At 36.3% G+C, this 12533-nt stretch overlaps 1 long non-coding RNA gene across 4 annotated transcripts in view; it reads left to right on the top strand.

The window, feature by feature from the left end:
* Window positions 1-4848: 4848 nt before the first annotated feature.
* LOC110355042 (uncharacterized) overlaps window positions 4849-12533 on the top strand; it is a 38116-nt gene continuing 30431 nt past the window's right edge. For all 4 annotated transcript variants that reach the window (XR_010474607.1, XR_010474606.1, XR_010474604.1 and 1 more), the window contains exon 1: window positions 4849-4987. This is a non-coding gene — a long non-coding RNA (uncharacterized LOC110355042). The remainder of the gene's footprint in view (window positions 4988-12533) is intronic.

Raw genomic sequence — 12533 nt, 5'->3', positions numbered from 1 at the left:
ACTATATAAGAGAGAAGGTAAAATCAGACACATAAATTTCCATCTAAACCTGGTTTTACTTTTCAAAATTTCCTCTCCCTTCATGAAGCTCCTAGAAAATGAAAATGGGAAAACTCTGTGTTTCTTCTGGCCCTGCCACCATCAGAAATCCTTGGCCAGTCCCTACCTCTCCTCCTCTTTGCCCCTGCCCTTGGTAACCAGAGAGCAAAGACTTCCAGAAAAATAAAAGGCAAAATCAATAAGAAGTTTATCTGATTTTCAGTCAGCCACTGGGCACACATTCATTGTCTGCCTGTCCTTCCTTCTGCTCAGTTAAATTAATTGTTGAGAACCTGAAGTAAAGAAAAACCAAACAAGTTTTGTTCTGGAAAAGCTAACATGAGCTGTATTGCTGGCAAAGGAGAGAAAAAGGGAGGGTGTATAGAAAGATCTGGAGAGTTCAGAACATTGGATTGAGTCCAGGGATTTGTGGTTGAAAGTGGATAAATGCAAGGCATTTCTCCCAAGGGGCAGAAAAGAAGAATAACAAGCTGAAATAAAATACAGGAGAGCAGGACAGAGAGCAGCAATGCAGAAAAGATTCTGAGAGAGACAGCAGGTAACAAATTAAATATAAGTGAAATGTGAGGCTATTAGGGCAAAATGCCACAGCTATTTTGGAGTGCATTCCTCATGAGGAGAGAAAAGCAATAATGCACATGCCCATAGCCTTACTGTGATTATATCTAGACTGTTGTGTTCATTGGGGGAGAACCACGATGAATTAATGGTGCTGATTAACTGGAGGTGTCCAAGCAAGAGGTACCTGTACACTTTCTCTGTTAACAGGGTCCTTGGAAGTCACTGTGGTTTACGGGTGATCTATGATGGCCAGAAGTGACTTAAAAGGATGCTACGATGCCAGGGAGAATTTGGAGAGGGAAGATTCATTTAGCATCTGGACAGGTCTATGATAAAGGCCTTTTGCATTGCTGTGTTGTGGCAGTAATTGACTCTTAAATTTGAGAGGCTATGGAACAACTGTCCTCCTTGCTGATGAAGAGGTATGTGACCAAAAGTATCAGAAATTCAAGAAGAAGCTGAGTATCTGTGCAAATAGGTGACATTTTCTTCACAGTCACAAATTTTGTCTCCACCTACACAATTTCATGGCACCATTGTCATATCCAATGAAGATATGAAAGTAAGTTTGTGTTAATCAGGTGTCTAAAAGAAATATTTCATTTTCAGTATGAATTCTGTCCTGCTTTTCTCATACACAAGGAAGTTTTCAAGTCAGGGAAATGGAAAAGAATTGTAGGACTTTCCAGAATTCCTTGGTGTGTATCAGAGGTGATTCAGTCTGTCAGAGAGATCCGCTCCATAAAATCTGCACTGTTGCGTGACACTTCAGATTATTTTCTAATGTGAATAATGTTTACATCTCAAATATGTTTAAAATATTTCATAAATAGTTAATGGATGTCAACAAAGTGTTAATTGGCACAGAGACCGAGTAATGAGTTGTGCAGGTTAACAAGTGAAATACTTGTTGACAAACTATTCCTTAAAAAACTGGAGTACCTGCTGTTTACTTCTATAATAAATCTGTTAAAAACTTTGTTGCTCTGAAGGATTCTGAATCTTCCAGTCATGTTGGAAATCACATACTAGGCAAACCACAATCATTTTTTTAATTAGAAATTGGAATTTTTGAAGACACTACACTGATAGGAATATTAAGTCACTCCAGTTTGATCAGATATCTCAATATATTTTCGGTTTCAAGTTAATAATTATACTGGAAAATGCAATAACATTCTGTTGCTTGACAGATTATACTGTTATGTGTTATAAATTCAATACTCTTCAATAGTGTTCATTTTTTACAGCTCTTTGAAAAGGAAGAGGGTGATGAAGTCTACAATAGACTGCTTTTATTCAGCTTTCTTAGTTCTTAGTCCTTGAGGCAAAATATTTTCAAGATTACCTTGTAGATAACTTCTGAAATCCTCTCTTGCATTTGTTTTCCATTTGAATCATACTTCTATTACCATGAAATAAATAAATACATTCATATTATGCATATAACTCCACAGTTTCCTTTGAAGTATTTCTTACAGGCTAAAAGGCTTTGATAGGGGTTGCCTAAATTTTTACAGATTTTCACTACAGATACATTGTAACATTACAATGTTATTTTCTCATGCTCCTTTTGTGGGGAGGGTTTGTTTAACAAACATTAATTCTTGGAGATTTAGTTTGGAACATGAGACAACACGTTTTACCAGGGCAGCCATTTCATCATTCTTTATTCCAAAGAGCAGTAATACACTAAATTATTTAACAGATTTTGTGCATCTGTGACTATGTGAGAATAAAGAAAACTTTATAAATCCTTCTGTTCGCCTGACCAAGCCCTAATTTCAATGTTCATCTTCTTGCACGTGAATACTCAACCCATCAGTCCTTTGAATTATTTGTTAGCAAGTGTTTCTCCTCTGGAAGACCTAGGTGCGAAACAGGGGGCCTTTGCCCCCAGAAATGTCTAACAAAGCTCAGGCCTTGCTGTTGTGAGAACCAGATGAGGACAGCGACGTCCAAGCAGGGATGTTCGGATCAAATTGCAAAATCTCCTGCAAAAGTAAAATAGTTTTGCCTGAACTGAGCTCTAGATTACCAGAACCGACACCTGGGTGGCTTAAAGCAGACTTGGATATCTCTACATTATGCGGTAGTAGTCTTTATGCTGGTGTTTCATTATCTTTTTCTCCATTGGGTTTGATAGGCATTAAATCAGCTTCTTGCTGTTTTGCTTTGTATGCTGACTCTTTAAAGACGTTGAGTCAGGATCAGGGGGTTGGTCTTGATGGAGCGTTACACCCCAGTGGCTCCATCTCCATCCGTCACTTAATGTCTTCCTAATAGTTTATTTCTCAAACATTTTCTCTTAGACATTGAATATTTAATAAAACCAAATAATACAGAGCCCCAAGCTGTCCCTCTTGTAAGAAATTTCTGACTAATGTTTATTCTTATTCAGGAGAAGTTTGCTTCATAAAGTTAGTTGACATTTCAAATTCAATCAATTATAATCTCACCTCAAATTTTGTTCTAGCACAAACTGTGTACCATAGTTAAATCATAAAACAATTAGGAATAATATCTCCTTTAGGTAATAATACTGCTAAATAAAATTAGCCTTTGCATTAATTGTTTCAGATGTTTGTAACTGACAACTGTATCAAGTCAGATTTCAACACGCTTTCAGCTCATATGTTGCATTTTAGGAATAGGCTGTTTAACATGCAAAGAACAGTTAATTTCTAATCTCTGGATTCTTTACCCATGTGATTCACTTACTTGATTATTTTATGCTTTCTTTTTTTGGTGACAAAAATATTCTGACTGAATATGCCATGAAAGACCTGACGTAATGTGAAATACATAATAATACAATAATGTGAAGTGAAGGAAAGTGGGAAAGAAGAAAATGACTTATTGTTAACTTTTGAAAATAGGCATGTATTTGTGAATAGGCAGGGTATATGTGAATAGTGTGGTATATATCTGACCTAGGAGTCTGTGACACAAACTTGGCTTTATCAAAGCTTGGATTTCTTCCATTTTGTTCAAGAGCCAGGATAGAGAAAGGAACCAGGGTATTTCATTAAATGCCGCATCTCTAAAAAGTATTAGTTGTACATTGAAACCATCTGGAATGTTTCCCCAACCATCCATTGGGAGCAAAGAACTAAGAGAAGTATATAAGAATGTTAAATTGAATGAGTCCTGTAGTTAAAGGTTTTGTAAACATCCTTACTTTGTAGGTTGTTATGAGCTCCATAGAGAGTATTACCACCTGAGTCAAGGCAATACATTTTTTACTGGAAATCGTATATTTTTCTTTTCAGAAAAAAAAAAAAAAAAAAGTAAATTCCTTCTACAAAACTGTTCTTTTTTCCCCAAACGTCAATGAATTTTTTGACTTAGGGATTTTTTTTTAGTTCTTTTTTTCAATTACAAATTAAATGCCATTTTTATAGGTTTGGGTGATTTTTTCCTCCCCTGGCAAATCTCAGTTTTACCATTTTGCCAGAAGAGTTAATTCTTTTTTCCTCCTGTGTCAGTTCGTTACCTTATACACTTCCTTCAGAGCTGATGAACTCGAATTTCAGTACAATAACCAAGCTCATTCACAATTTGAACTGGTAACATTTATGACATGATTAAGCAAAAGAAAAATAAAACCAAAATAGCTTAGCAGCCCCATTGCCTCACACTGCAGGTATAACTCAGGAGCATTTAATGGAATCACGATGAGACTGTGGAGTCCTCCTGGAGCTATTGGAATATGCCTTAATAATACTGGGTATATGCCTATGTCTTGAAAATGTTTTACAACAAATTGCATTATAATTTTAAAAGAATTGCTTGTCACCATCTATAACGACGTGTCTCTCTGAAGACCCCTTGCAGTCAGCTTTCTGATTTGTCATACCTCCTTCTAACATGGCATTATTGCTGAAGGAGTCATCACATTATCATATAACGAGGTGCCATTCTCATCAAGTTAAACTCTTGTGCATCAGCAGCTCTGGGGGTTGACAAAAGCCTTTTAAAGGTTCTTACTCTGACCTTGGAAGATCTGTCTTGTGCTTCTGCACATCCAAATTTCTGCAGACACTCGGAAACCTTTTGGAGGACACTTTTAACAACTGCTCACATATATTACTGTGACAGACTAGGCAGAACTGTAAAGATGTATTATATCATCTTCTCTTCTCAGGTTCTATCACAGCAGGTGTCACCTGTAAGAAAGCTCTTCAAAAAGAAAATTGCATAATGAAGGAAAGGGGTGGGGGGGAGGAGAAAGTTTGCATAATTACACCGAGTGAGAACAATCAGTTAATCTTGGTGATAAGCAGAATTTGGATTTAAGCCAAACTGCAGCCCACAAATAGCTTTAGTGTGCTGGAAGGTCATGTCTGCTGTCAGCAGAGGAGGTGTAAGTATAATAGTTTTTTAAAAATTATTATTATATTTTTTAGGTGTTTCTTTGTAGTCCTGACCAGGCTGGGAGCCAGAGAGGATGCTGAACTGCTCCACCTGCAGTGAGATGCAGCTGGAGAGGTGGCTGCAAGAACTGCTTCTGATATCTGAGGCTCCCTTCTGTCTCATGGAGAAATGCATAAGAGTAACACTGTGATTGAATTAGAGACATAGAGGTGGAAGTTTTCTTTTAAAAAGGAAAAATATATTACAAAAGTGCAAAATGACCGTTCTCCAACCTTTTCTATTTCCTCTCGAAACAACTTGACTAGCTGATGTTCCTTGCCTGCTCTTCTCAGATCTGAGATACCTAGTAGTAAACACTAATCTATTTAAAATATATAAATGTCTCTGAATAGATTCTGAGTGCAAAAAAGAATCTTATTCTTTTTCGAAGTGATAAATCGTATGCAGACCCCAGCCAGGCACTAAAATACGTCTGAGGAATTGGACATGTCTTGTCCAATTTGCGTTAAATTTAGAGACAAAAGTAACCTGGGCAGAGCATCCATTGGGCAAGACTTTAGACCAAACTTTTAAAGTTGTGCTCATAGCAGGCTTTAGCAGAGCACAAGTTCAACATTAAGTATTGTTTTCACATTGTTGTAACTTCAGTTTTCACTATATATAATGAACCTAAATCCCATGTAGCTATTTTCCTTCTATGATTTGACAAGCAGGCTAACATTAAGGTAGACATGTTATTTATACTCTAAGATGAGCTAAATATATTGCTACCCATTTGAAAAAAAAAAAAGTAGGCAAAAAACAAAAGGTGGTATTATGGAAACTACAAGAACAGTATATTATGATGTCTGTTGAAAAGAAAATCCAGGGACCAGGTGAGATTGTTCATAGTGTATATTATCAAGAAACAAATCTCATGCAATTTGAGTACAACTATTACTGCTTGCACAAAATAGGTGATAAAGTGAAATATGAAAAACCATAGACACATCAACCTCCTGTCTAAAGCACATAATGTCTCGCTTTCACCAAAGTAAATGGCCCAATGTATTAATGGTGTTTAGTCAACCAAAAGAACCTGTGGACTTTTGGTCAGGTTCTCCAGTCACTTTTACGTGAGGAGTGAAGTAATGTTTTCAAAAGTTATGAAGAAACATAACTTGGCAATCCCTGCAAATAGCTTTCTCTGCTAAGCCGTGCTGTGATTTATATGAATTAGTATCAGTCCGGCTTCACTGTGAAATTAAATGCTGCTAGTCCCAAGATATTCGGGTAACTTTTACTCTTAATTTTCTTTTGATAGGTGTAGTGAGTACATTTGAAAGTGGAACAGTCATTCGAATTTTTCACAGAAAGTACAATTATAGATTTTTCTCTCCTTTAGTCCTCAGTGCTTTTTTTGCCTTTTCTTGTAATACAAGATAAGTACATCCTTCCTCCATCAAACATGCTGTATATCTGCCTTTCAGATTAATTGTGCCGTGCTTATTTAAGCAAATGTGTAGAAAAAAAAAAATCTGCAGTCCGGTTTACACTGACTATTCCAAAAACCTTGTAAAAGGAAGGCGTGTAACAGACGTATTTAATAACAACCTATAGTAAGATTTATCATGTTTGGATATGTAGGGGGTTGTGTTTTTTTGATGGATTTGGTTGGTTGGATATTGTGGTTGGTTTGTTGGTTTATTTTTGGGGAGAATGTGTGGATCCAGTGAAGAAACAACTGACAACAGTAAGCTTGAGAACTAATGGAATCTCTATAAAGATAAAATGCTGTGTTTTTTTTTTTTAAATAATCTAATCATGTACATAAACCAGCACTCTGTATTTATCAGAGTGGGGAAAAATTACTGAAATTGTATCTCTGTACCATGCTGCAGAAACCTAGTGCTGTGTTGTGAGATTTGGTTTAACAGCAGGATGTGAATTGGAAGCTGAAATACTTTAAAAGTCGGAAAGATGAATTTTGTGTTAGTGGAAGATACGTCAGGATGTTTTATCATTAGTTTATCTCTCACTCTCATCGACATACGTATAATTTTTGTGATCATATAAGAAAGCCACCATAAAATTGCATGTTTGGCACTGAGATACTCTGAGACAAAACATCTGGAAAGTAGCTTTCTTCACATATTTCAGTGTGTTTTAATGTCAGCATCGTGAAGCAAAAGGTACAGTGTGATATCACACCAAGTGACGAAATCTGACATTTTGAGATATTTCAGTTTTCCAGTGCTGTACTTATAGGAGTGGACAGAAACACTTTCATAGGTCCTTGCAGGAATGGTTCTATTTCTTGGAAGAACAGCCATCCAGTTTAGGTTATATCTTTCATTTTTACTTTAAGTAGTGGATCAAAACTAAAAAAACAACCCAGTTCAAGGGTTTTTCTTCTATGTTTTCATGTATCATTTTCAAAGCCAGATATCGTAATAAACTGCTTGGGTTTCATTTTTTTTTTAATAAAATTTGTGCATAGATCAAACTGGAGGAGAATAAGCTTCAGATAAATCTAACCAAAAGCTAGTTTTTAATCTTGTTGCCAATTGTGTTTATAAAATATAAGGCTCAAAAAAAGTGTAAGAAATCAGTGAGTTTGGCCTCTTGGTCCAAAGCAGGATCAGCTTTTCTTATGTATTTCTGATAAATGTTTACGGAACCTCAGACCCTAAATACTGCCCTGGGCTCTCTGTGCATTACAGATGAGAGACTGACTCCTCAAGGACCTCACTTACATGCAGAACAACAAACAGCTGTTATGATTGGCGTAGCAATAACCTCACATCTTCACAAACTTCTTATTAATTCACAGAGTTGATATTTTTTTTTTGAATTATGCAAGAGCCGAAATGTAGGTTGCATTGCAATATTTCTAAATATAAACTTCAAAATGTATTTTGTGCCAGTCAGCATTATATACTCAAGTAAAGAAAGAAACAGATGCTGAATGCCTGGTTTGACTAGACATAACTCTGGTGAATTTTGCGTATAAAGGCAGAAGCTCTTTCCACCTTTGTTTCTGAAGTACTCACCCAAGGGTAAAGACTATCACAGCTAAAATAATTAAATAACTTTGGAATAATAATCCTGAGAACTTTACATTGGAAAGCTTTTTGTGAACAGAAAACACTATCTTTATTTAAAATAAATAACTTCCCTTGCTATCTGTCATTCCACACCAAACAAACTCAACAGGAGAGTAGCATTGATGAGTTGCTGTGAAACCTGAATAGCCCAGCAATGGATTAAAACTCCTCATAAAGTGTGCTTCATCCTCTGTGCTCTGTCTTGAGATGCAGCTGGGAAAGAAATGTTCGCTTTGAAGCCTTCTTGAAAATGGCAGCTTTCAAATGATTCGTAATTACCTAAAATGTCATGATCTAACACATGTGTTTTCTACAATTTTCAGAGCAAAGGGCAGACATCTCCACCCAAGGTTTAGTCAAGAAAGCAGCACTGTCTGCAAGTTATGCTTTAATTATAGTTGTTTGTTATGAGACTTTTATTATCTTGGAAGGATTTAATTTTTGAGGCTTTTAGCAATATCCTCAGCATAGAGTGCACACATTTTCTCAAAAGGAGGGAGTTTATTACCAGCACAGAGTTGGCAAATACAAAACCACATCTGCTGTGAATAACAAAGAAAACTCATCTGGTGTCACTTATTTGTCCTGTAAACACTGCAGAAACACATTTCTTTACAGAACAGTTAGCAAAATATGACTTAATTTTTACTGGAATAATGGACGGTTGCAGTTTTGGGGAGTTGTTTTGGTGTTGTTTTTGGGTTTTTCTTGGTTTTCTGGGTGTTGGTTTTTTTTTTTTTTTGAAACTAGCATCCATCAGGGCCATAGGTGCAGCTCTAACTTGGAGGTTATCTAATGAATCATTGCTAATACTTTCTCCAAGGGTTTAGTAGCCTTGGAAAGCTTCATTACAGAAATAGTTCTTCTTGTGAGATACAGTGAGATCACAGCACTGGGTAACATAAATAATCGTATGTCAGGTTCGCATCTAGCACTCACCATCCATGACTATTTGGACACTGAGGAAGCACACAATTTATAACAATATTTAAGCTCTGTTTCTGCAAACAAGTGTATATTAAGCTCACATTCTGTGTTTGCTCAATTTGCTTGGCTTCAGACTGGAGGAAGGAAACTATTATAAAACACCCGTAAGAGCCGTCTGGTAAATATCCTAATTTGTTACATAGCAGATAGAGGAAAGAGGGAGGTTTACGGTGGAGAACTATATCAGTAAGTGCTATGGTTTCAATCACAAGTGCATCACTTTTATATTTCCTCACATAAGGTGATAATGAAGAATGATGACCTCATGTCTAGACCTAAGCTTTTAACTTTGTTGCAGCTCTGGGGGCTTTAATGTCTTTCAAAAAGCAATCAATCAAGTACCAAAAACTGTCTGGCTAATTACCTCTGAGACTTTCTAAAACTCTCCATTCTTTCCTCAAAGAAATGTAGTATTTATAAATTGCTTTGTTAGAGCATAAACTAGGTTATGGCCTATTCTCCTCTTCACCTTCCTTTGCTTCTGCTCTATACTTACGGAAGTGCAAATGTTGTGACTCTCAGCATTTGACAGCGTTTCTTTCTATCTGAGATTACTGTCACAGTTTCTTCCTGAAAATTTCTGGAAAAACATAATTATCTCATGATATAAAACTAACAAGAATACCCAAATTGTGAATATCTTGGGGAGGGAGACTAAGAAAATATAACTGATGCACACCCAGTCAGCCAAAGGCCTGGTGTCACTCAGATCCTGCGAGATTAACAGCAACAATGATTTGACGAAATTTGAGATTTGAATGATCTGTTGCCCTAGAAGTCAGAGGTATTTCAAACAGAACAACATGTAATCAAGGAAAGAAAAAAACATGGGGGGAAGAAGGAAGAAAAACAAACCAAAAAAACAACCCAAAACCTGGAAGGAACCTCTGGAAGGTCTTGTATTTCAACCTGCTGCTTGAGGTTGGGTAAACAGCACTGCTAAACAGGGAGCCCACGGCTTTCTTTGGGCAACCTGTTCCAGTGCTCAGTCACTGTCACAGTAAAGAGTATTTTCCTTATGTCCCTAATCTGCCTGCTCAATGTCCATCTGCGATTGAGGTAGCGAGGGCTTTCTGTCCAAAGATCTCAGTAAAAGGCCAGACAGTCAGAGGAATGTTCTTAAGGGCAAGATACACAAGATGCTGCTTTTCATCTTTGTTTTGGTCCAGACGTTTTTATATATTGGTCTTTTTTTCTAGTACCTTCAAGCACTTTTTCATCCCAGAGAGAGAAAATTTGCAAAAGTCTTTTGTCTTAACCAAAATGAAAATACATAATAATAAAAATAGCTCTAAATATATATTGCTTACCTTCACTCAGCTCATTTGGGGAGCTATTATCTTTTCTGTAAACAACATTTTCTTTAGTGGAACAGATAAATGACAAGCCTAAAATTTTAGTCTTGAGGTTCACACTTGCAAAGTCTGACCGGTAGCTCCAGTTAAGAGAAACTGAATTGAATGTGATGGTGGCTCAAGAGAGAGCGCTGTTAAAAAGCTTTCATTTCAGGGAAAGAATCTACCAAGGCAGGAACAAAACTAAGATCAAAGCATATGAGGTCAGGCTCTGCAGGAAAACCTGTCATTCTGTCCGGCTAGCCAGACAACAAGCAAGGAGACCCCTGCAAGTGTGGAACTGAGCTAAGTGTATGAGACAGCATCATATATCAAAGCAGTCAAAGTATAATTTCCATGGTACTCATACAAAAAACTCTCCAGAATATAGTGAAATCATTCTGGACTCAAAGCCATCACCCAAAAAGCAAAAATACAATATATATGCCGAAAAAAAGACTGCAGTTATTAGAACCTTTTCTCTATTTGTGATATACATGAAGAATTCTCTAAAATTAAGAAAAACAATCCAGCTTATGAGAGGGAAACACTGACACAAATACTTTAGAAAGAGCTATGTGTCTCACTCAATATCAAAATGTATCGGTCCTACATCTGTTTTGAGTTAAAGGTGCAGCAAGTGGAAGGGATGACAATGTTCCAAATGGAACTGACTGACTGACCAGCTCGAGTCCTCCCAAACTGCAACTCTGCATCTCCAGCAGAATTAAATTGTCTTTTGTGTTCCATACTTAGAAAGAAACTGCGTATTAGAAGCAAAACCACACTCCCATAAATCAGAGTAAGGACATATATTCATCTTAAACCATTAATTTACCTGACCTCTATAGCAACATAACAAAAGCATGGGTAAGGTGATGAATACATAAAGAGTTTACAGTGTGCATATAGAAAGTATTTTTACAAATCGTTAATGTAATACGAGGTAAGAAACAGCCTCCACAGAAGATTGAATATGACATCTGACAACACAAAGTATTTCTGGTTGCTCCATTTCAAAACCCAGTATTCCAAACCTGTTGGGCTTTTAGTTCTCTGCCAAACAGGAAAATATTTTGAAATGTCAGGATATTTTATAGAACTGCTCTAGGAAGCAATATTTAATTTTTTATATGGAGATGAGCTGCTTCTTCCTGTCTATGAGCTTTAAATATTCAGCTGTTTGTCAAACTACTGGTCTGTACAATTGCATCTGCTTTTTTTTTAAGGATATTTTGTGCACTAGGCTCTTAGGGCTGAATTTTTGTGTAGTCATGCAAAGATTAAACATTAAACAGACCATAGGATAATTCAGACCAGAAGGGACCCAAGGAGGACCTTTAGTCCAAACTCTTGCTTAGACTAATTAGTATATGCATTTCCTTCTCAGTCTAAATATTAGTGGGAAAATTCAGATATTTCTGCTTTATATTTTTTTTTCAAACTCAATGTTGTATTACACAAACAGTTCTGGAGTAACAACAGTGAGTGGTAAAACACACCTGAGCTTTCTTTTATGTTAATACATTTAATATGTGTAATAACTTTCTGTGACAGTGAAACCTAAAATGATGAAAAGTTTGAAGTTTATAATTAATTTAAATACAATGAGGTAAACTCACGGTAGGTAATCATATGAGCTAGTTTCTTCCAAGTAAACTGAAGTATATCTGCACTGTTCTTAGAACATCAACAAAATCAAGAAATGATTGCAACTGGCATTTATAATAAGCACTAGTTATGGTTGATGTATGAGATAATTATAATGCTTTGCAGGAAAATCTAATAAATCCCAGAACAGTTACTCTGTAAAATCTATTTTTATGGAAATTAGAGTATGAATATCACATCTATTACAGCAAGAGGGCTATGCAGGCAATTCTGACAGCCCCAATCCAAAGCAGTGTCCACTCCTCAAAGGTAATTGTTTCTGAAGTTTTGCACGCACAAAATACCAGGTGTTCCATTTTCTGAAATTAATAATTTAACATGGAAATGTGAAAATTTTCATAATTTGCACATCTTGATGAACTTCTACAGGAGACATGCACCTGTTTTGACACAGAGGTTAAAAGACTGAATAAATTGTGGTGGATATAGTTTGATATTTTAAGCATCAATAATGTAC

This window comes from Columba livia, chromosome 9 (assembly GCF_036013475.1).
Source record: "Columba livia isolate bColLiv1 breed racing homer chromosome 9, bColLiv1.pat.W.v2, whole genome shotgun sequence".
NCBI classification, from domain to species: Eukaryota; Metazoa; Chordata; class Aves; order Columbiformes; family Columbidae; genus Columba; species Columba livia.
The sequence above is the reverse complement of the archived record's forward strand: the minus strand, read 5'-3'. Positions and strand labels throughout refer to the sequence as shown.